Source organism: Triturus cristatus, chromosome 6, assembly GCF_964204655.1.
Source record: "Triturus cristatus chromosome 6, aTriCri1.1, whole genome shotgun sequence".
NCBI classification, from domain to species: domain Eukaryota; kingdom Metazoa; phylum Chordata; class Amphibia; order Caudata; family Salamandridae; genus Triturus; species Triturus cristatus.
Window position 1 is genome coordinate 756108596 of NC_140589.1, and position 24106 is coordinate 756132701.

Here is a 24106-nt window from a genome sequence, read left to right on the forward strand (position 1 = left end):
GCAGTTCGGGCTAGACTGTTCCCATGAGGAGCATTGTCAATATGGTTGGGTCTGAACTGCGATGGCATGGTGAGGTAAAGAACAATGGATATATCCCAGATCTCTTGCCTGGAGGTGAATGTTTGATTTGTTCCACATTCCGTCCATCATTTGTGTGTCTTTTGCTTTTTCGTCCTAAGTACACCAGGTATGCCCATAAGTGGGTTCCGGCCCACTAAGCCACTTGATTCAACCTAGCCTGGCTGATGAGAGGTGATACTCCGAATACAGTCCAGAATGTTTGTTTCTGGTTTCTGGTCCAGTGAGGATCTGGCTTGGCAGTTCAGGCTGGACTGTTCCCATGAGAAGTAGGTTCAAGACTGATTTGCATATGGCTGGGTCTGAACTCCGATGGCATGGTGAGCTAAAGAAATATGGATTTAGCACAGATCTGTTGAGTGGGGGTGAATATTTGATTTTTTATTCTGCATTCCATCCATAATTTGCAGGTATTTTGCCTTCTTTATAGATTTGTCATTCAGTACATAGCAAGCCTCACTGAACTTTAACATTATTCGTGTTCTGTAGAGGAGCACCAGAAACCTGAAACTGACCTCCACTGTCCTTTTAGTAGGTTTGCACTATTCAAATACCACATATATAACTGCATACCTATTTACATATTTCAAAAGCTGAAAGTAGGCTGCTGTACTGTCTGTGTGTGCAACGTTGGTCTGCCTGCTTGAATCAGTTGTTGGAGTTGGCTGGAGTGAATGTGCACTGCCAACCTACTGGAAATGAGTAGGATAAGTGTCTATGTTACTTCAGTCTTTTACCTGCCAACAATACTCAGTCATAGTCATCTATGAGCCTCAATCTTACTAGATCCTAGTGGATCCCAGCGTAAACTGTGAATCAATATGGGCAACAAGGGAAACTTAACATACTTCAATTGACAAGAATGGTGTGTGTAGTCAACTGACAAAGAGACGTCATCACCCGCAGTTCGTGCAGGTAACAGCGGTGGGGCCGTGTGGGGGGGGGTGGAATTTCGAGGGACGACGCAGAGGGAAAATTAAATAAATAAATAATTTCCCCTCTGCATTGTACCTCTAAATCCTCCCACACACGACCCCACCACCCCACCGCTGTCACCTGTACGGACCGCGACTGGACGTCATATATGAGCTGTTAGCTTCAGTGGCAAATATGTGTCGCCAAGGGCTTCTGACACTAGTGGAAAATATACTACATCACTTAATTGATTTGCTATCTATCATCTGGCTTGTTTATATAAAGGTGTGTAATGGTTCACAGCAACATCTGTACAGGCTTCTTGAATGCATGGTCGGTCTGACCTGTAGGGCAAACAGGCAGTGCCGGATGGGGTGTCCTAACAGTTCAGTGTGGGGACTTTTTCCGTGGGCCTCTTGGTCCCAGGGCAGCTTCTACTGTTGACAACCGTGTTATTGAAATGAACAATGCCAGCAGCAGCCTCAGATCCATACCTTGAAAAACAGTTATATAACATGCCTCTACAACTTCAAAATGATCCCAATTTGCGAATATGGGACACTTTTTTGGCTTTCTAATTCACTAAAGGTGGTGCACTTTTATATTGGTGCCCCGCCCTATTTCCTGTCCCAGTCGGACCCTGCTTGAACGGCTTAGTTTCAGTATGTGACTGTGATGCCATGGATTATTTGAAAGGACGAATTGCAATGAAAGGAAACATCAACTGGTGACAAGAGGGCATTTTTTTCATGTGACCCTGGACATAATCTCCAGCATTGGGCAGCAGCAGCGGCAAGCCAGGCTCCTTAGAAAAACATTGGGCCTCTGCACTTAGGTGTTTTTAGCATTATTATGTACGGACCATAATCTATGGTCGTCAGCTGAGCGCAAAAGGCACGCCCTCCTCATATTTCAGACACACAGCAAACATGGCGTGCACTGTGCGCAGGCGCAGCCCGCGCGACCAGACCACAAATCACTGCCGTGCCGATACTGCGTGAGTTATTGTTTTAGGGACCTGTTCGAAGCGCACGCAGGTGCTCTGAATGCCGACAATAATGAATGTCCGTGTTAGGAGCCCTCAGGTATTCATGGAAACCAGAAAGCAGCCAGTCGGCTGCTCAATTCCAGAAATGACAGTCGTTTTGATTTAGAACTCGCAGACTGGAAAAATCATTTGGCAATCCATTCATCTTGAGTAAGATAAACCATGGTGCGTGGAAGCTTTGCAGAACAGGGAGGCCTCGACATGAGCTCCTCTGTGAAAGTAATGGTATTTACAGGCTTGTGGCCGCTCCTTTGCTGGAGACAGTCAAAAGAACACATGTTACGGACAACAATTCTTTGCTTGATGATCAATAACAAAAACCTGGCAGAAGTAGAACAAAGCTCGGCCCAACAGTGAGCTTCAAACAAGAAAAACAAGTTTTGCTACATGCTTTATTTACAACCACTCTGACCCACTGTCCCTTTCAGTGAACCATCTGCGGCATTGACTACAGTCACTCATTATGTGCAGCTGTATCTGTAATTGGAAAAGGAACTACATCAAACGGGGGCGTGGCTGTGTGCAGATTTAAACAAGCATTGGCAGAGCCAATAACTCTGGCAGCTGCCAGCCTTTTGCAATTCTAGTTTTCTTTAGTCACTGTTTTTGCAAAACTTTACTGTTCAAAAAGCTGCTGTGCCGTCATTAGATCTAAAAAAAAATGGCTAATGCCAAAAGTGTTTTTGTGGTCTAAAAAATTTGCACCTTACGATGGTACACCCGGCACTGAAGGGAGCTATCTTGTGTATGGATGTGCCTCTTGTGACAGGACAGCATGCCGTAACTCATAGTGAAGTCAGTCAGCGGCTGAAATGGACTAACATTGCCCCTTGATGCATGCTGAAGATGGTGGAACAAAATTGTGAATGACACCATCGCATGCTAATGGGTGAAGTCTGGCTGGAAACCCCTGTAAGTAACTATGCCATACATTCTTTTAGTAAAATCACAAGGTCTCGGCTAATACACAGACCTTAAAAAACCCATTGGTCTGGCATTGGCTGCCAGCCTTCCCTTTGGCAAAAATGGCAAGAAAGAAGTGAAGAAAGTAAGTAAGGAAAGAAGGAAGGAAAGGAAGGTAGGCAGTTAAAATTAAAAGGAAAACAGTCAAAAATGGACGTCAGGGGGGCGTGGCTTGCTGCCAAGCAAGATGGCCGCAGCTTAGTTGGGCTCCGAGGGTGAGTTCGACTCCCCTTGCATCCGTTCATCATCCGTGCTGTGATCTGGCCCCAGGGTCCCTGTGCAGATAGCAGAAACGAAGCGACTCCGCCTGATCCGGTTCCCGAGTCTCTCCGGAGCCCAGGACCTGACTGGCGAGGCCCGGAAGATTGCGGCCTATCTCGCCGCCGGAGACCGGGGTCTCGAGTGACAGGAGTACCCCGGGTGGAGCGCGGCCGGACCGGGCCGTCTCTGAGGTGCATCAGGAAGGTTGGCGGCTTGTAGCGGACCCGGCGGCGGTGCATGCTGCTCGTGCCCTGCTCCGTACATGGACTGCCGACGCCCCCGTGGGAGGACGAGGCCTGGGCGGCATTGAAGCGGGCGGCCCCGCGGAGGACTCGTGCTCGGGCCCGGTGACTTTGGCCGGCCCCTACTGCAGGACCCGACTGGCGGGTCGGAGCTGCGGCGTACAGTCTGCCGGCTGGCGCGGCCCCTCGCTCGTCCCGGGTGCCTGGGGAGTGGCTTCTGGTGCTGCCTCCTGGCACCGGTGAGGCTCCCCGGAACGGCTACCGACTACTGCGACCGGTGAGGAGGGCTGCGGGCCTAACCTGTGCCGGACCCTTCAACGATTTGGGCGCCGCCCCTGCCTATCCGTGCTGACCCCAGGCGAGCAACCTGGGGTGGTGGACGTTTCCTGGGCTGCCTGAGTGTGTCGACGCCCGATCGGGGCTGCCTGCTTCGCCGACTCCCTGGCGGTGAACGGGAGGCGAGTCTGGCGACATCACCTGATGGGACCATGAGCGGGAAGGGAGCCAGAGGGAACCCGCAAGGCAAGCTGGACAAATTCGCCTACACTAAAGACTCCTCCTCATTGCCGGACCACGGCGGACGCGCCGAGAAGGTGGCGGCAGACAAGGAGACGCCTAAGGTAACGTTGGAGGACATTATGGCTGCCTTCACGCAAGTACAGTCCACTGTGTGGTCGATTTCCTCGGACGTGTCCCTTCTCCGCGCGGACTTCCAGAAAATGTCAGCCAGGGTCGCGGATGTGGAGCAGGTGACGGATACCTTAGCAAAAGACTCGAGCTATCTCCTACAAAAGGTGTCACAGTTGGAGACGGAGAATAAACGTATGGCGGCCAGGCTGAACGACCAAGAGGGGCGCTCCCGCCGCAACAATGTGCGCATAACTGGGATTCCCGAAAGTGAGGGGCATCCTGCCATGGACCTGTACGTTGAAGACTTGATAAAGTCCAAGTTGCAGCCCAAGGGCCTATCGGCCTTTTTCTCGGTGGAGCGCGCCCATAGAGTACTCGGTGGCCGGCCGAGGGTGGGTGCGCCTCTGAGGCCTGTCCTGGCCCGCCTGTTCAACTTCCGCGACAGGGATGCCATTCTTCAGGCGGCGCGGGTGGCGCCGCCCCTCCGTCTCCAAAACTCCCCGGTATCCTTCTTCCCGGACTATACGACGGCAGTGGCAGTGCAGCGACGGAACTTCCTGGAAGTTAAAAAGAAGCTAAGAGCCCGTGAACTTCCCTATGCTATGCTCTTCCCGGCGTGGCTACGTGTGGTGGCGGATGGCAAAACTATATTCTTTAACACGCCGGAGGAGGCTCATGACTGGCTGGAGGGATGGCGCCAGGCTAAGGGTGCTGGGCGCTCAGACCGAAGGACGAGACACCCTGGGGGTTCGGAAGATCCTGATAGTCGCGGCCGGCGGACTAAGGAGGTTGAGGAGGAGCCTACCGGATGAAGCCGTGGCGGAAGTTCCCCCCGGCATGGAGTTGGATAATGACCTCCGGGACCTACTGCTGCTGGAATGGCCTACTTCATGTTGCCTTAGGGCATGAACGATGGGACCTGGGGACAGGGGATGTTCTGGTCTTCCTCGGACCCCACGCTCCTTAAAGCGCAAGTACTGGTTGGGGTTAAGGGAATTGAGCACTCTGCTGAGTTGGGGTGGCGGGCAGTTCTGCGTCCGTGTGGCAGGGAGGCAGGAAAGGGGGGTTGGGGGGTTGGAGATTGTTTTACGGTTCTGTTCACATGTTTGGGTTCTGGATGGCACGGACACTTGACCTATACCAAGCACAATCTCACTACACGGCACATGTCTCACACCACTCTATCCGCACCATGCTTCGTCATTTATCCAAGCCACCGTAATGTCCGGCTTGATGCACGACCCACCGCCTGAAACCCCTTTGACCTCGGTGCAGCCCCTCTCTTTACTCACGTGGAATGTGCGGGGATTGGGAGATAAAATTAAACGGGGCCTGGTCCTGCAAAGTATTAAGAGGTGCACCCCGGCGGCGGTCTTGCTCCAAGAGACTCACCTCACTGGCACCACTACTAAAGTGTTGGACAGATGGGGGTATAAGATGGTGGCGCACTCAGAATTCACCTCTGGGTCCCGGGGGGTTGGCATATTGCTGCGCCGGCAGTCCCACTTGATCGTGCTCAGTGTACACACTGAAGGGTCTGGGCGCTTCGCCGCTGCCCACACTCAATGGGAGGGGCGGCCCCTCAACATAGTGTCTGTCTATATCCCACCTGGGCTGCATGCTGCGGCGTTCCCGGCGCTCAGTGAATTTCTGCTTACACTACCGGAGGGGGAGGTGTTATTGGGTGGTGACTTCAATGCTGTTATGAACGACCTCACTGACCGGTGTCCGCCCCGAGTGAAGGGCGGGGGGGTGTCACGCCTTGCGAGTTTCACGGCGGCGATCGGGTTAACAGATCTATGGCGATTGCATCACCCGACGGCGCAGCACTACACGTATCACTCCGGGGTGCACAATAGTCTAACCCGCATTGATTACTTTCTGGGCTCCCCCGGTTGCCTCCAAAATATCGAAAGTATAGACATCAGACCGAGAGGTATCTCTGATCATTCCCCGATACTCTTACATTACACTAGTTATCACCTGATGCGTCACCGCATTTATCCGATACGCCCTGGCTGCATACGGCTACCAAAGATTAGTAAATCTATAGCGAAGGCAACGAAATCTTACTTCCAAGAAAACACCGCCTCGGTCGACTCCCCTGCGGTTCTTTGGGAGACATACAAAACGGTGGTACGGGGACAGGCGATGGCCGCCGTTTCGGAGTACAAGCATGAACAGCTAGCTGAGTTGCAGTCGCTTGAGCTCGAGCTCCGGGCGGCGGAGGTTCGCCAGGCCCATGCTCCCTCCTCCGCGGCCTCACACGACCTGCATGTGATACAGACAAAATATAAGGAGCACCTCGCAGAGCGTGTCAGACAGCGCCTAGATGCCTCAAGGCACACAGTTTACGATGTGGGCGATAAAACAGGTAGGCTGCTGGAGTGGCTTGACAGACGCGACAGTGGGGCCAGGTGGATTGCGCAGCTTGGCACTGACGAGGGGTTGAAGACGACCGACCCGCGAGTAATAGTGCACACCCTAGCAGAGCATTTTCGAGGGGTGTACTCCTCCGCTTCCTCCATGACGGTGGAGATGGCACTGACGTACATCCGAGACCTGCAGATGCCCAAGCTTTCCCCTGAGGCTCGGGAGACCCTTGAGGCCGAGCTCACGGTGGAGGAGCTCCAGGTGGCTATGGGCGCGTTACAGCCCGGTAAAGCTCTGGGACTGAACGGCATCCCGATTGAGCTCTATCAGAGGCTATCCGAGACGCTGGCCACGCACTTTCTAAATATGTTTACGCACAGCCTGGAGACGGGAGAGCTCCCCGTGGATCAACGAACGGCCACCATCGTGGTAATTCCGAAGCCGGGTAAGCCGGCAGATCAATGTACCTCTTACCGTCCCATCTCGCTGATCAACGCGGAGGCCAAGATCCTCGCGAATTTGTTGGCCATCAGGCTAACGCCGCATTTATCTGACATTGTGCACCTGGATCAGTCGGGCTTTATGCCTGGCAGAGGTACGTCTCACAACTTGAGGCGACTGCATGGTGTGCTGGCCCGGGTGGAACGTTTGCAGGAACCGGCAGTGATTCTTTCCCTTGACGCACGAATGGCGTTCGACATGGTAGAATGGCCCTTTCTCTTTGCGGTATTGTTGCATCTGGGGTTTGGGCCTAAATTCTGTGCCTGGGTCCGACTCCTATACACTAAACCACTGGCCCATGTCGCGGCCAACGGGCATATGTCGGAGGACTTCCCCCTGGCGCGTGGCACGCGTCAGGGCGGTCCTTTGTCGCCGCTGCTCTTCTCCCTAGTGCTCGAGCCGCTCGCGGCTTGGATGCGATGGGAGCCCATGATACGGGGCCTTCGGTGGTCTGCCGACTGGGAGGACCGCGTCTCCCTATACGCGGATGACGTGTTGCTGTATTTGTCCTCCCCTAGGCGTTCCATATTGACGCTACTTAACATCTGCGAGATCTTTGGCAGGGCGTCTGGCTATACGATAAATTGGTTGAAGTCGGTCCTCCTCGTACTGCGGGGCCCCCCTCCGCGGCTGCCGGCGGGATCTCCGCTTCATGTGGCGGAGGGGTCGTTCAAGTATCTGGGGGTGCACATTACGATGGATCAGATGGAGTTTTTCAGGCGCAATCTAAGCCCTCAAGTGGACCGCCTCAAGCGTGACGTGCAGCACTGGGGAGCGCTGCCTCTGACCCTGGTGGGGAGAGCGGCGCTCTTCAAAATGATGGCTCTGCCGCGATTTTTATACGTGCTGGAGAATACCCCGTATCCGGTGCCTCCGGCCTTCTTCCGCGCGATAGCAGCGCAGGTTTCCAGCCTACTCTGGGGCAACACACCGGCGCGAATTGCGCAATCTAAACTAGTTTGCGGGTGGTACGATGGGGGAATTGCGCTCCCGGATATCCAGCTCTACTATTGGGTGGCGCAGCTGAAGGTGATTAACCAGTGGCTCCACGCGCCTCAGTCTGACCCTGAATTTAAGGCGGACAGGGATGTGCTGGGTGAGAGGGGTATGCTGTCCCCTTTGTATGATGCTAGACTAGCCTCGAAGTTGACAGACTGTATCTATCTGGCATGCGGCGCAGGCCAGGTTGGGATGGCGGGGGGTCTTGACTCAACTTACACCTCTCTGGGATGCCAAGCAATTGGGACGATTGAGGGATAGCAAGGGCTTCGACGCTTGGGACAACATCGGAATTTCGGTGATAGGTGATGTGTGGCAAAAGGGGGCGGTTGCCCAGCTTGCCCGTTTGCAACAGCAATATGAGCTGGCTCCTTCGGAATGGTTCAGATACCTCCAGATGAAACATGCCCTGGTTGCACAGCTGGCTCCTGGTGCGCAGGTTCCGGAGGCGTCCCCGTTGGAGGACAGGCTGTTGACGGAATACATGCCAAAGAAGGCTACGTCCTTCACGTACCGCAAACTTATCAACAATCTGCCGGACCCTATGGGGCCCTTGCGGGAGAAGTGGGCCGACGAGGTCGGTGACTTTGATGACCCGGAATGGCGCGAGGCACTGGCCTCGCCGCGCGAGGCGTGTATACCTTCGAGGCTGCGGCTGGTGCAGCTTCGTATTTTGCCTCGCTCGTACTACACCAGGTGCTTACTGCATAAGATGGGCAGAGCGCTACACCCCTTCTGCCTGCGTGGTTGTGGGGAGGAGGGAACCTTTTATCACACTATCTGGGAGTGTCCTGTCATCCAAGACTTCTGGAAGCGAGTGCTGCATACAATGTCGCAGGCGTGCGGGATATCGTTGGTGCCGGAGCCTCGGCGTTGTCTGTTAAATGTGTGGGAGCCCAATGATCTCAATCGTCAGGCGCAGAGCTGGGTAACGCTGGGGATCATGACGGCCAAAAGGAACATAGCCCAAAAATGGGGAGCGGTGGGGGTGCCGTTGCTGACCCTATGGAGGAGAGATATGGATGCAGCCATGTTCGCTGAGCGATCAGTATTTATCAGGCGGGGATGTCCTCGCAAGTGGGCCAAGGTCTGGGGGGCATGGAACAAGTATAGGGGAGGAATATGTGACCCGCCACCACTTTCAGATGAGGACTCCTCTGAATCGGATTGTTGAGATGGCCTATGGGGCTGTGGGGAGGTGGGGAGCCACTGTCTATATCAGTACAGTAGAACTGGGGTTGGTTGTGGTATTGTGCATTTGGGTGATGATTTGTCAAAGGATCTGTGCGCAAGGTCTGTTTCAGTGTCTTATTGTTTTAACTGTTTTGAAAACAATAAAAATTCTTTTTAAAAAAAAAATGGACGTCAGGAGGGTAAAAAATAAAGGGAGACAAAACTGAAGAAATGGAAGGAGGCAAAAATAAAAGGAAGGAGGGCAAAATGGAGGAAAAGAGGGAAGGAGGAAAGAAGATAAAAAAGAAGCAAGAGGGAAAGAAACAAAAAAGATGGAAAGAAAAAAGGCAAACCAAAAATAAGGAAAGAAAGCAAAAAAGAAACAAAGAAGGCAAAAAAGAATGGTAAGAAGAAAAGGAAGGATGGAAGAAATTAGGAAGGCAAAAAAGAAACAAAGAAGGAAAAGAAGAAAGAATGAAAAAAGAAAGCAAAACAGAAAAGAATGAAGGAAAGAAAGAAAAAAGAAAAGGCAACAACGAACATAAGGCAATAAAGAAAAAAATATATAAAAAGGAAGGACTGCATAAAGAAAGGAAGAAGGCAAAACAAAGAAAAAAGAACAAATAAAAGAACGACAGAAAAAAAAGAGAAAAGTAAGAACGAAAGATGACAAAAGATTGAAGGAAGAAGAAGAAGTCAAGAAGGCAAGAAATAAAGATGCACAAAAGGATAGAAAAAAGGAAAGAAGGAAAGAAAAAGGCAACAAAGAAAGAACAACGGAAAGTACAAAAAAGGAAGAAGGAAAGATGGCACAAGAGAGAAGAAAAAATTAAAGAAAAAAGAAGAGAAGGAGGAGGGAATGAAGGAAAGAATAAAGGAAAGAAAAAGGAAAGAAGGAAAGAATAAGGAAAGAAGGCAAAAAGAAAGAAACAAAGAAAGAGTGAAAGAAAAATAGCAAAAAAGAAGGAAAGAAAGGGAAAAAAAGGAAAAAGGCAAAAACAGAAGGTAGGAAGGAAGGAATGAAAGTAGGCAAAAAAGAAAGAAAGGAGAAATTAGATAAAAAAGAAAGGAAGAAAAAAGGAAAGAAAAAAGAAATGAGGAAAGAAACAAGGAAACAAAGAAAGAAAGATGGAAAAAAGGAAGGATAGAGTATTAACAGTATCAAATATAGGAAACTAAAACTCAGATTGCACCCCACCTATGTTTAAATAAAACTGTTATAAGAGTGCTGCAAATTGAACACGGTAAAGTTTAGTTTTCTTCCTGCACAATATTTATTAAAGAACCACTGGTGAAACCAAGTCTTGGAACACAATATGGTATTCTGTGAAATAGCAGCAGTCCACTTCAAAAGGAATTTACAACAGGAATTAATAAAGCAGGAATGTGCCCTGCGCTCACTTCAAATGCGTCCTACTATCACATCCTGCAACACTACCACTGAAGGGAACTACCTTGTATGGAATGAGCACCTTGTGAAAGAGTGAACTACAGTAACTCAAAATGACATTAACCAGAGTCTTAAGTAGGCTGACCCATTGCCCCATGCTGTAAGCTAAATGGGAATGACACATCAACAGACCAATGGGTGAAGAGATGGGGCTGAAAGCCACTTTAAGTAAGTACATTAGACATGTTATTTTAGTAAAATCAAAAGGTTTTGTTTGACACCAGACCTAAAAAGAAGGAAGAGAGGGAAACAGTGCTAAACTTGGATTCTGAAGTAGATTCTCAAAGTGCAAATCTAACAAAAATGTTATCAGTTTCAATTCGCTTTTATTTACCAATTTTGGTCTTTTGAGCTTCCAGGTATTAAAATACAAAACATATATGATGTAAAAAATAAGAATGAAAATAAACATATAAATAAAATAGAATGAAGATAAAATAAAAAAAATAAAACACAGAGGGACTGATTTAGAATTTGAGAGACATGGTGCTCCATCACAAACGCAACAGAGTACCCTGTCGCTCAAACCCCTGGCCCACTTGCCTCATTTAGAGACAGATGACCTTACGTATTCTATTGCTGAAGCCCTAATTGGCTCAGTCTACGAAAAACATATTCTGACAGCTCGACAGATTAGAGGTTGTTGGAGGAAGAACATTATGGGGCACAATAAATAACATATCACCCAATGCTGTGCAGCAAGTGAATGTGCTGTGCTATGTTGTGTGAAAGAAAGATAGCAAGCAGAAATATTCCATGATGCCAGGAATGATTTTGCATCAGGTGCTCTGCCTCACTGATGGATAGAGTACCATCCATCAAACCATAGATCAGTCCCAGCGTTCATATAAAGCACAGAGGCCATGTGGGATAACTAACACCAGTGGACTAGTTGAAAACAAAGCAAGAAGAGATTTACAGATAAAGTCCCTAATTCCTTTCAATTTTATCCCCAGGCAAGTATACAATATTGTTCTTAATGAAATATGACAATATTCTTCAATGTATATTGCAGATATTGTTCAGTGTCCTATTGTGTATTTGGGAATAATTCTGAAAGCAAAAACATCCAAAGGACTTCTCAGTATGTATCAATGACTTCTTAAGAACAACAGATGGCAATTTACTTCACTTGAGGGCTCTTTAGTGATACATTTTCCCAACATCGTCCCCTCAGTCGCAGGGCTACAAGTGTATTTTTATTTGCAGACATAAATAAAAGAATTGAAAATGAATATTCACACATGGGAACTGTGAAAGCGAGGGGACCATGACTATTCAAAGACTTCTTAGATTCACGATGAAGTAAGCTCACTCAGGAGACCTTGCCATTACTCTTGTAGTACGTTGATCTTTATTTAACAGATAAATGAAATCAAGTGACTGAATATGTACTCTAAGTGTTAATATCACCTCTGAAACACACATATTTCAGTCACTGAATGGTGCTCTGGTAGTCTTTCCTCCTCCCTGGTGTTCTCTCATAGTCACTGTTTTTCACTTGCCCTCTCCTCTTCTCAATTCCGTCCCTGTTGGCAATCATTTGCCAACGTCTCATGACTAACCACTCCGGTGGTCCAAGTGACAATTCAGCACCAAATCATCAAAATATATTGTGCCCCTCGACACCTCCTAGTGCTGCTGATTCATAATGGTGATGATGATCCCACTCATCAATAAACCCTCTAATAACTGAGAATACTTTTGAGTCATTTAGGCCCTGATTACGGGTATGGCGGTGTGGTGCTTAGTCCGCCCTGCCACAGCACCATCAAACCCATGGCCAGGCCACCCGCCATGGAGAAAGTCCATGTCATGCAGGAACTGGTGTGTGTGCACACAGGGGGGCACATGTTGTGCCCCCTGTGTGCCTCCAGATGGCATGAGGCACAAGAGGGACCCGTAGGTCCCCCTTTGTTTCCTGTCCACCACGGTTTTCATTATGGTGAAACCACCATGAAAATCATTGCAGAGAGGAAACTTGTAATATGCTTGGCGGGACGGCGGTTGTCCCGCCAAGCGTATTACTGCCTCTACTCTGCTGCGCCATCGCCAGGGAACTGCGGTTTCCTGGCTGCAGGGCAATGGCGGTCCCACTGCCCTTAGTCTAATAGAGTGATAGGTATAGTGGACAACCCAATCTACCCTTGAGGGCTCGGGCAAAAATTAGTGAACAGGTGAGAAGTGCCTTCAAGGGATTTATTAAGATACTTAGTTATAGAGTATATAGTTCAAAATCTCAGTTAGATGTACAGGTTGATTTCTTTTCTTGACAATTTATATTTTAACAATACAATTATATCTGATTATGAACCAATCACATAAAGATACATCTCAAAAGAGTATATATCCCTGAAAAGATAATTAAATCAGATTAAATCAAAAGCAACAAAGAAAAGGAGAAAACACGGGTGTGTATAAAACTAATAAAGTTTATCATCAAGTTTCATAAAGGGTACTTGAAATAGAACATTTACAATTATACTGGAAGGAAACATTCCATTATTCATGCCTTCACTGTAATAAATGTATACACTTTTTCAAAATTGCAGTTGATTATTTTAAAAGAAAAAAGTGTACGAGGCGACGTTTCGGTCTTTAGACTTTCGTTGGTAAGACCATCTTCAGGACTAGTATATAAAAAAGTTGACCCCTGGTAAAATATGGAAAAAATAATAAATGACCATATTTTTAATAAAAAATTATGCTAAACACCCGTGCAAATAATACTGTTGCTCAAAGCACATTTAAACAATTCATTAACATATTTTAATTCAAAAACTTGTTCAAGATAAATATCCATATTTTCTCTTTAATTTCAATCATTATATATATGTCTGAATTGATAAAAAAATGCACACATATTTCTGTATTTATTATATATTATCTGTGGCAATCTATTACATGTATTCCACTCAATGGCACCAGGTCTATAATTACATCCGGGTTTTGCTTGGTTGGCATATCTTTATGGTTCACCAATGTGAGATTCTGTTTATCTCCGTTTTATCTAGAATTCAATTCGATATCAGCGAATCAGCGTGTCCTCAGTCTGGACTTTATTTATATCTAGGTAACTTCCAAACAGTTTGTAAACATTATACTAATGGAGTTCGAATGGTGAAACTCTCTTTTTTGTTTCATCATTCGAACTCCATTAACCCCTTCTGTGCCATGCCCTTTCCCCCTCCTGTGCCGGGCATTTTATTAGTGGGTGGGGTTCATGACGAGATAGTCTCGTCATGGGCACAGCGCGACCGTGCTCCATGACGAGACTATCTCGTCATGGGCACTGAAGAGGTTAATATAATGTTTAGTATAATGATTCGCTAATATCGAATTGAATTCTAGATAAAACAGAGATAAACAGAATCTCACATAGGTGAACCATAAAGATATACCAACCAACCAAGCAAAACCCGGATGTAATTATAAAATAAATACAGAAATATGTCTGCATATTTTTATCAATTCAGACATATATATATATTGATTGAAATTAAAGAGAAAATATGGATATTTATCTTGAACAAGTTTTTGAATTAAAATATGTTAATGAATTGTTTGTATGTTCTTTGAGCAACAGTATTAGTTGCACGGGTGTTTAGCATAATTTTTTATTAAAACTATGGTAATTTATAACTTTTTTATATACTAGTCCTGAAGATGGTCTTACCAACGAAAGTCTAAAGACCGAAACGTCGACTCGTACACTTTTTTCTTGTAAAATAATCAACTGCAATTGTGAAAAAGTGTATACATTTATTACAGTGAAGGCATGAATAATTGAATGTTTCCTTCCAGTATAATTGTAAATGTTCTATTTCAAGTACCCTTTATGAAACTTGATGATAAACTTTATTAGTTTCATACACACCTGTGTTTTCTCCTTTTCTTTGTTGCTTTTGATTTAATCTGATTTAATTATCTTTTCAGTGATATATACTCTTTTGAGATATATCTTTATGTGATTGGCTCATAATCAGATATAATTGTATTGTTAAAATATAAATTGTCAAGAAAAAAAATCAACCTGTAAGTAAATTATAAAATCTTACATCTAACTGAGATTTTGAACTATAGAACTAAGTATCTTAATAAATCCCTTGATGGCACTTCTCACCTGTTCACTAATTTTGCCCAAGTCCTCAAGGGTAGATTGGGTTGTCCACTATACCTATCAGTTTCAAGCGCAGACAATAGTCTGTTGTGGGCCACTTTTCTCAGTGGTTGTTGTTTAATTTGTACAATAATATATCTATGTCTGAGGCAGAGACACTGTCATACTCAGATGAGTACATTCTAAAAATAGCAGGAGGCCCTTCACTATTGGGCAATAGAGGTTTAGTAACTCAACTCCCCCATGAATCAGATCTTAACCAACTGGAGCGTCTTAAAAAGAAATTAGTACGCACTGAATTGCATGCGAAATTTCTAACAGACTGTTTAAATGCGAACATCATTCCAACAGGTTTACAAATTCGCAATATACCTATAATTTTCACTGATGACGAAGATTTGAAGATAGGCTTCAGTTTCACTGCCAACAGGTGCTCTCGCACCTGGATGGTATTAAGCATAGAAACTGCTTTAAAACAACTTAAGATTCTAGCAAAAGAAATTGAAACTCTAGAAAAAAAGATATTAGGTGATTCTACCATCACAAATAGCAAATTTCTTTTAGAAAAAGTACCACAAACTATAAAAGAATTTGAGGAGTTTAACGCGCATAAGAAAAACGTGAAACTTCAGGACGATATCAAAAGATACAATAAAGAAAAAACGTACCCTTGTTTAAATAAGGATTTTTATACTCAAGTTCCTAATCAAATAACTTGAAAAAGGACTACTTTTTCTGATACAAATTCTGATACAGGCAGTGACCAGTCAACAGACACTCCTTATCGGCAATACGATCAGCAACCATCAACCTCACGCCAGGCTTTTTTAGGCCGGGAACGCCAAGGTATTGCCCCCCCCCCCGGAGACAGCGGTCATCCAAACGAGGATGGAACCGCAATCAATACACGCCGGGTTTCCGGCAGACTCGCAATCAATATTACGAGTGGTAGAGTATAATCAAACTATACCTAGCTTTAATTTGTCATCACACAATCTATCAGAACAAGAAATTGCGGTTCTTCCAGCAGGTCTCAGTTTTATTCCTACTTACAAAAATGACCTGTTTCAAACCAAATTGGAAATGTACACATTTTTTCGTGCTGTAAGACTAAAACATTATTTTGCCAACAATACCACAATAAATATCTGTGGAGGTACAGGCTTAAAAAATCCATTGACTTTCTACCCAACTAACTCAATGATAAGGAAAGAGAATGTCACATTTGAAAATGCTACATTGATAGAGATAGAGAACCTCTTTAAAGAAAAGATGCAGTTCAAAGTAGCATTACAAAACTTACAATCACTCCCAAATGCCCTTATAAAACCTGCAGACATAGGGGGAGGGATAGTGCTATGGGAAAAAGAGAGATATAATCAAGAGGTATTAAAAACAACTTTTGGTAACTGTCCATTATAAGAAACTGGCTATAAATCCAACAAATAGACTGGCACAGGAAATCTCGACATTAAGTAAATCAGGCTTTGATGGAGGTTGGCTTAATGAAAAAGAGTCTGCTTTCTACAATTAATAAAACACCTACAGTACCTGCCATATATATGCTTCCTAAGGTGCATAAAGATCCCATAAACCTGCCAGGATGCCCGATAGTATCAGGATGCAATTCTATTCTTAAACCCTTGGCACAATACGCGGACCATTTCATAAGGCCATTTGCCATCAACCAACCCTCTTACATGAGAGATACTATGGCCGTCATTAATACAGTGGAAAATTATGAGTTTGACCCTCGAAATGAACTACTTGTCTCTATGGACATAGAGAGCTTATATACTAACATTCCACAGCAAGAAGTACTCCAGATTCTATACAATCATCTGGAAACAAGACCCAGACCACATGATGTTCCAACAGAGTTTATTTTAGAATGTGTACGTATTTCCCTTTGTGAGAACCTCTTTTTGTTTCAAAATATGTTCTATCAACAACAAAAGGGAGTAGCTATGGGGGCAATTCATGCCCCAGACATTGCAAATATCTATGTCTCCACATTTGAAAATGAACTTATCTCACATCCATCTAATCCTTATCTGATCAATATTAAAAAATGGCTCAGATATATAGATGATGTGTTTTTAATTTGGCGTGGTACACAAGAACAACTTGAGGCCTTTCATAGTTGGCTAAATACAAGAAGCCCACATTTACAATTTACCATTGAGTTTGACACACAAGAGATTAATTTCCTTGATATTACGATTAAGAATGATGTCACTAACCATCTATACACTACTTTGTATACCAAACCAACATCTAGAAATACTCTTTTACACTATCAAAGTCATCACCCTCAAGCACTTAAGGATGGCCTGCCTTTTGGACAATTCCTGCGTTTACGCAGGAATTATACCTTTAAAGAAGACTATTTTATAGAGGCAAAGAAACTGAAAGAAAAACTTAAGACTCGTGGATACCCATCTAAATTACTCAAAAGATCCATGAAACGTGCGTGGTACAATGATAGGGATGCATTACTGATGGTGAAAGATCGCCCAAAAAAACCTCAAATAGTATGTGAATCCACATTTGGGACCCACACAAATGTAATCAAATAAATTGTTAATAAACACTGGAATCTTCTCAAGAACTTGCCAGAATTTTCTCAGAATCCTTTATTTTCCTTCAAAAGGGGCACTAATCTACAAGATAGATTGGTACGAGCCTATGAAGACAATACGAAAGACTTAATAGACAATATGAGACAAATTTCACAGTTGATTGGCCATCAAAAATGTAACATGTGTCTAGCTTGTGATACCACACAAACAACTAAGACATGCAAAATTAACAACATTACTATCACCCTTAAAACCTTCTCAAATTGCAACACACCAAATGTGGTGTATTGCATACAATGCCCATGTAACTTATATTATATTGGCAAAACTGTCCAGCTAGTCAAAAGAATAATTTTACAACACCGGTCGCGCATTAGATGTCATACAGAAAATGCCCCGCTGGTAGAACACTACCGAAGACAGGGACATACTGAAAAAGAAATGCGGTGGTGGGTGATAGATGTTGTGAAACCCACAAAAAGACAAAGCAATGTGGATAAAATACTGACAATCAAAGAGGGCAGATGGATATGTCTTACTGATTTAGTTAATCGGGGGCTCAATTCTGCAACAGAATGGCATACCTTAGCTTGCTTGCAATAACTGCTTCTGAAAATACAAAAAATCATTGAAATCGGTATGATTGATACTGTCATGCTCATCTAGAGTGTGTTGTCTAAATACATTTTGCTTTATCAGATATATATAATGAAGATTATATTTATCGTAGATAAAAAGTATACACAATCTTTTTTGTAATTTCACTATGTAACAATAAGCCTGTGACTGCAAGCTCCTAAATGTATAACAGAATTATCAAGTCATTGTCAGTAAGAATTGCTAAAATCTCTCATGTTATGATCTGATATCATCCTATGTACCACAATTGTTCTATGATGTAAAGCAATGATGTTGTAACGATGTTATGTTCTCAAGCTGTTAAATGTTAATTACGTTATGATCTATGAAAGATGACTTTTGTATATATAGTGAAACGTCTTTTACATTTACATTTACAGATTAATTGAAACAATGAATATGCATCATTAAGCTAGGCACTATTCTAATGTTGTCACTTAAGAAATGAGAAACCATGGTCAAATGTTTACCATAGATTATATTTTATATTCATGCAATCAAGTAGTTAAAATTATGGCTGGATGACACTTGATAATTTATGAATATCTAGCATTATTCTACGCTAATCTGGGAAGAGGAAATATGTTTAGTGAAGACAAAATATCTAAAACGAAATGGACAAAACCCATGTTAAGATGGCTACTAAAGCTGAAATCGAAACTACTTCATATAAGTTAGTCCGTTTTCACACTTTTTAAGACCAAAAACGGAATGTGTCTTGGTTATCTTTCAAGACTTTTTAATAACCTATGTGGTCTTACTCCAACCTTATATGATTATCAGTTACACTCAATAAGTTTTAAACCTTGAAATAAAATAGTTAAACACCAATCCAAGATGGGCGCTAAAATAGAGATCTAAACTAACTTGCATACGTCAGTCTGCTTTCGCGCTCCAAACGATTAAAAGAGTGCAAATGAACGAACACGTAAGTCGGAATGCCGAAGAGTGCTCCCGCGTATCGCTGAAAGAGATTGTAATAGATTGCAGGTACGTTCAAAAGCCCATGGGCGGAATACAGTCAGCCAAACCTAAAATGTTTAATGAAGTCCCCACATAATTATATCATATATCTTTATTCTAGATTCGAAACTGAATATCCACATGGTTTCCTGGCTGTAAATTAAGACGCTAAACTGCTCGGATTCTTTCTTTAAATAATCGGAGTTCACCAAATAAGTCCCGACACGCTCATGTGTTTTAACACCAAGGTAAATCGCACTTGAATAACCTTCTTTTTAAAGATGTCAAAAGAAAAACGTAACCTAATTTAAATCACCTTAATATTTCTTTAATTAGATTGACTACGTAAGAGCCTAGAAACAACCGCTAAAATAAAGACGGCAGTTGTCTACAAATCTGTTTGAAAATTCCTAACAAACGAAATTCAGGTATTAACTCTATTAGTTACGATATTTTAGCACGTTAAGTCTCTGAAAAAATGATGCGATTGCTGCCACTATTGGGAACGTTTAAAAAAACCTTTTTGGTATATATAATAAACAACTCTCTTTTTTTGTTTCACCATTCGAACTCCATTAGTATAATGTTTACAAACTGTTTGGAAGTTACCTAGATATAAATAAAGTCCAGACTGAGGACACGCTGATTCGCTGATATCCAATTGAATTCTAGATAAAACGGAGATAAACAGAATCTCACATTGGTGAACCATAAAGATATACCAACCAAGCAATAACCCGGATGTAATTATAGACCTGGTGCCACTGAGTGGAATACATGTAATAGATTGCCACAGATAGTATATAATAAATACAGAAATATGTGTGCATTTTTTGATCAATTCAGACATATATATAATGATTGGAATTAAAGAGAACATATGGATATTTATCTTGAACAAGTTTTTGAATTAAAATATGTTAATGAATTGTATAAATGTTCTTTGAACAACAGTATTATTTGCACGGTTTTTTAGCATAATTTTTTATTAAAAATATGGTAAATTATTATTTTTTCCATATTTTACCAGGGGTCAACTTTTTCATATACTAGTCCTGAAGATGGTCTTACCAACGAAAGTCTAAAGACACGTCGACTCGTACACTTTTTTTCTTGTAAAATAATCAACTGCCATTGTGAGAAAGTGTATAAATGTATAACAGTGAAGGCATGAATAATTGAATGTTTCCTTCCAGTATAATTGTAAATGTTCTATTTCAAGTACCCTTTATGAAACTTGATGATAAACTTTATTAGTTTTATACACACCCGTGTTTTCTCCTTTTCTTTGTTGCTTCTGATTTAATCTGATTTTAATTATCTTTTCAGGGATATATACTCTTTTGAGATGTATCTTTATGTGATTGGTTCATAATCAGATATAATTGTATTGTTAAAATATAAATTGTCAAGAAAAGAAATCAACCTGTAAGTAAATTATAAAATCTTACATCTAACTGAGATTTTGTACTATATAACTAAGTATCTTAATAAATCCCTTGAAGGCACTTCTCACCTGTTCACTTATTGTAATAGGGCGGTCACAAGACTGCCACCACCACGCCCCCACAAGTCAGACTCATAATTAAGCCCGAACTGCTTTTTCCTCTATGACCAAGGAAAAACTATGGACATTTTCCCCACTCTTTCAAATGGGTTTTGCAGAGTAGAACAGGAGAGCACCTGTCTTCCCTCCAATCATTTCTGCGTTATACTTCAGCCTTCTGCTTCTGGCATAATTCTGAATTATATCCCCCACTTGTCTCTGCAATCAGTGTACACAGAGCTATTAAAGTGCACACACCCTTCACTGAACCGAGAACGCATTTGGTTCACCCTTGCATTGCTGATCTCTGCTAATGTCTTTAAATTTGTCATAAAGATAGGAAAGAAGAGGGGGGATGGTGGTCAGCCTGCAGCATAACAGGGCACACATATTTTGAGGGCACTCCCTGGCCTCTCTGTTAATCTCTTAGAATATCTTTATTTTCATTGGAGGAAACTGCCAACTACATACTGATCAAAGCTGGTAAATTGTCCTTGTGCCTGCAAAAGCAGCAGACGCCATTGGTGGCTAAAGCATGTGCACCATATATCAAAAAAGGAGGTGGGAGTGAGTAGCAATAACTGGGGTTTGCCCGCCTTCCCAGAGCCTAACTTTCAAAAACAACAAGAGGGAACCCCTCCTTCAATCTGTCTATCCTTCCTCTACCTTGTGGGAGTTTAAAAAAATCTCACCCACTGGAAATCCTACTGGCATGTTTCATCAAAGAGACCTCATCAAGATACATAGCATATCTGGATGGGCTCGATCTCATTAACTAAAGGAGCTCTTTGATTGTTAAAGGGACCCTAAGTTAAAATTGTCTAAGGTGTCCTCAAGAAGTTTATTCTTAGGGACACCTTGACAAGGTTAAAAACTGTATTTGTGGACACTACACAAGGAAGCGCATCCTCAGCATCCCTTGGCCCACATGTTTCAGCCATATCACCCATGCCTTACCGGGCTATTTGGCTTTCTTCAGGACCTCACACGGATCACTCTTCAATATTCACTACTAATTGCGAACCCTAAAGTGTGAAGAACTTCACACTCTTTTATTTCATTTCTATTCAAAACGCTGCCATTATAACTTCATGTGGATCGAGAGGTGGGTGGATCTTGTGGCACTGTTGGATAGTACCCACTGGTAGACACCAGTAGATGGACCAACCATGACAGGAAGGAAGGTCCTGCAAAACTCTCCCTATTTGATCCCTATTTGATCAGGCAGGCAAGGTTTGGGAAAGAATGGACAACAATCTTATGAAGAGGTATGGATTTATAATGTTTACAACCCTTCAAAATATTTAAACAAGATAATGTTATCTTGAGATGGATAGGGGGGTGCTTCCATTGGGAACCAATGTAAAAAATACACCGTCCTAATGTTTTAATTATGTAATACATTTTAAGGTTATGGAATTTGTCCAACTCACTTGAACAATTAAGAAAATTTGGGTTACATACAGAAACTCCAGATGAGAGGGAAATCCTGGCAAAAAAAATGCTTGCATTGATGCCAGGAGAGAGACCAGCAGCAGGGCTATATAGGGCTTTGAAGGGAGATAAAGCACATTCATTGCTGGGCGCTAGAACAAAATAACCGGTCACTGCATGTCTCCACTGATAGAATAGTGTAGTGTTTAAGACAATATCTAGGACCAACCTGGGTAAACTGTCACATTTCATCATTTACAGAGAATCTTCCTGATCACGAATAAGCAAAGAACAAAATGTCCAGCGAGCCCCTTAACATCCTTTAGATGCTAGGAAATGGGAGTGAGGTTCATGCATTTGATGTAAAGTCTAAACAGCCCTCCATATTTAGACTTCTCCACCTGCCTGCTAGGGGTCCAAGTGACTCCACAGGTGCTGCTTCCATGGTGGTTCTTCTGACGTCACTGAAGCTTTGTTGTGCAAACACCATGTTCAGTGTGCCCTTAAGGAGCAGTTTTATGTTTTTCAAAAACTTGCTTATAATGCAGAGTTTGTTTTTGAAAAACAAAAATAAATGTCTTGGGTATGCTGCGAGTTTTCTGCCAGTGGGGGGAGGTCAGTTATTTGTTTTCCAGTTTGGGATTGCCTAGATTTTCATGGCGGTCATAAACTCTATTCTTTTCTACTAAGGGTTAAATATTCAGCACAAGGCTACAACATAATAAAAGCTCGTGCAAAGGACATAAGGAAAAAAAAAGGTAAGGGATGTACCTGGTGAAATACAGAGACCACTGGTTTGTCAAAGAGGAGGGTAATTCGAAGTGTGTTTGATGGAAAACAATGGCAGAATGTAATGGAGAGATAGGGATGTTCTGCGCCGCATAGTCATAACACAGCAGTCGTGACCATAACTGTGAATATGTTTCCTCTTTTTTTGACTCCATTTAGTTTACAATATACTGAAGGCATTTTATTTTTATGAATCCGTTAAATTTTTTGTTACATATCGGTCAGATTTTTAATATCATTGAGGTAAAACTTGAAAAAAAAGATTATTAAAAAAGACATGAAAGTGACAAAGTAACCTGGGTTCACAACCAGTTTATGACACAGTTGGGAAATGTCTCCAGAGCTCGTAAAATGTGCATCTTTTTTGATCCAGCAAAATAATGAGCTTCATGGCAGATTGTCGTTCTAGCAGTAGCACAGTTTGATAGAGAACTTTTTCCAGGACATAAGGATTCATGTGTTTACAACGAAGAACACGCTTGAAGCCACTCCAGCCCATCTGCCTCCCCTTATGCCATTTGTGGCACTTATTTTGACCAGAGACGGCAACCTTCAAAAGAAAATGTTCATCAACACCTAAATCTTATAAAAAACACAACTTCCGCAAATGTAATTAGTCTAATACAGACACAAATATATGTCTCAGGTTTTCATGGTTCTATTTAACAACAAGTTCTCCTCGCTAATGAGGAAGAGGGTTTAAGCTTGATCCGACTCATAGGGCAAAGGCAAGCTCTTAGCGTTCTAACTGAAAACCATCAGCAAAGAGCAAATATCAAACACATGGATTTAAAAAACACAGGCGCTGCACAATTTGCAGTACGCCCACGGGGTTTTATAATGATAAGTAAATCAATGCACTACTCTGCAACAATTTGCAGCACACGAGCATTCACACAAAACCAAAGCAAATAACTTCCATAACTTCTGAAATATATGTAGGGGGCAGGGACGGACAGGTAGCGAAAATAGGCCTGGGCACCAAAACAAAAGTGGCCTGCATTAGATAAGTAGATTGTTTTGCACTGGGTTCTGCCCCTTCAGTACGCCTGCTTTCTGATCACCCGGTTTTTAAACTTTACACTGTGGGTGAGTTTCACTACCGGTGTTTCACCCACGGTAATCACATGGCAAATGGAATGCGCGTGTTTACCATCAGTGTCTGCTTTATAAGATAAGGCTGCTGCAATGCAGCAAGAGTGAAGGGCACTTGGCTAGTTACACGTGAACACATAACTTTGTGCTGGTATCCTGCGTGTATCAATTGCGTGCTCATGTATAGTGATAGTGTGTGTGTGTATGTGTGTGAGTGCACATGAGTAATAAGGCCATTTGGGCTACATTTTGGATACAGTTGGCCTGATACAGCAGGATTTAGAGGGTGAGAACTGTTCTCCAAT